Source organism: Cololabis saira, chromosome 11, assembly GCF_033807715.1.
Source record: "Cololabis saira isolate AMF1-May2022 chromosome 11, fColSai1.1, whole genome shotgun sequence".
NCBI lineage: Eukaryota > Metazoa > Chordata > Actinopteri > Beloniformes > Belonidae > Cololabis > Cololabis saira.
The window spans coordinates 9,704,990-9,707,094 of NC_084597.1; positions in this window are offsets into that span (position 1 = coordinate 9,704,990).

A 2,105-nucleotide genomic window follows, 5' to 3' on the forward strand; every position below is an offset into this window, starting at 1 on the left:
ACACACAACTCTCAACAGGTTAAGTGCTGTATGTAGTTTGTAGAGCTGCACTTACATATTTCATTCATTTAACATTTTCTGAAAACAACTGAGGTCCAGCTGCAATTGTTGTTTTTTTGAGGAGATAAAAGTCTAAATATTGTGATTTCAGTTAGTCAGGTGTGAATATTTTCTGGTTTCTTAAGTCCTCCGACAGTAAACTGAATCTCTCTCACTTAAGACACAAATGTAATGTGCTTTTGTTAAACAATATTTTTGTGTTAAAATGTTTTGATTCATGTCCCAATATTGTATGTCCTAATATGTCAGGAGGGATCTTTCAGGTTCTGTTTTTAATAAAACTGAAAACAAAAATGAAGTCTGTTGTACTGTTTTCCCCCTAGCTTTATAAAGAGGGGCAGAGCTGAATCTTCTTTGTACCAAATTCATCTACAAATGTTTGTGTGAAGTATGTGTGAAAAGTTCTGGAGGTGTTTCATGTGTGTATCTGAAGTCTTTGTCAAATGAAATTTGGAACTACAGGTGCTCAGTTGGTGTCCAGATAAGCAGCTCTGCAGCCCCAGGTACATCACTGCCAGCTGGACCTGAAAGAATAAATATAAAAGATGGCTTACAGTTTGTCTTAATGTAGGTTCACAAGTAGCCTACCTGTCACATTAGTTCATGGATTATAAGCAAAAATCAGGTGGTGGATTTTATCATATGGGGACAGATAATTTGTGCTGATTACAAATAATATAATATATTACAAACAATAGCACTGACCAAAAACACCTGCAGAAATACTGCAGGAATGACATAGCAGCAGTTAAATGCAGCCTTCTGTAAGCTTTAAATATCCACTGGGCTTACATCAAATACATCAAAACACAACAATAAAAAACAGTTTTCTGAACTTATCAATATGACTCTGTCCTTCACAGGATAAGTAAAATGGATCACTGCAAAAACTCAAAATCTTAACAAGAATATTTGTCTTATTTCTATTTAAAATGTCTCATTTTAGTAAAAAAAATCTCATTACACTTAAAACAAGACTCATCACTGGAAAAAAGAACAATTTTCACCTGTTTCAAGTAGATTTTCACTTAAAATAAGTAGAAAAATCTGCCAGTGGAACAAGATTTTTTTGCTTGTAATAAGAAGATAAATCTTGTCCCACTGGCAGATTTTCCTACTGATTTCAGGTGAAAATTTACTTGAAACAGGTGAAAATTGCCAAATGTTATTTTCTGGTGATGACTCTAAATGTTGAAATAGCAGTAAAACCACATTCATTAATGAAATTACATAAGGGATGGAAAGGGGGGATGATTTGGACCGTTTTTATTTCTCATCTCGAGTACTGATAAGTAACAATATTTACCCACCTGGAGGTAGTATCCACTTTGCCCATTGGGAAGAATGAGATACTTCTCATCTGCTAAGCATTTCTTCACTTCTTCAGGTCGTCCTCCCATCCCTCAACAGCAGGAGGCAGAGGTGAGATGATATTGTCCCGTCTGAGCTGTGACAGGTGGTGTTTCCACATGTTTTATATCCCCAACGCTCGGAGAAAGAGGGTTAACGCGTTCACTCAGCATGTAAACAAACGCCGGTTGGGGCAGCACCGGAAGTAGCTCCCACAATTCGCGCAAAGCCTCATGGGCCGTAGGAATAAGGTGGATAAAAGAAAAGTGACCACACCGAACACCGACTCCTGGCCGGCTGTTCACGAGCTGTTGACAACCAGATGAGTGACAGTGGGGACGGCCAATCACACATTAGCAGGAAACGGCAGAGCCAACCGATGAGCTCGTGGGCGGTCTGAAGGGAAACAGGCTTCTGCTTGAGCGGCCGTTTTCCGCTTGGTCCTAGTGCTTGACCTGTCTCCATTTAATATAGCGTAACATTTTTTTTTGACTGTAAAAACTGCAGGGGACCAAAACTGCCTTTTGAAAAAGTGCAGGGGACATGCCACCCCTGCCCCCCCCCCCCCCCCCCCGCAAATTACGTCCGAGTTTGTCATTGTTCTTGTTAAATAAAGTTAAAACAAAAAACGTTTCTACGTCACCGTCATTGTTTGGCTGGGTTTCGCTTTAAGTGTTGCATTGTGGGAAGTTGCC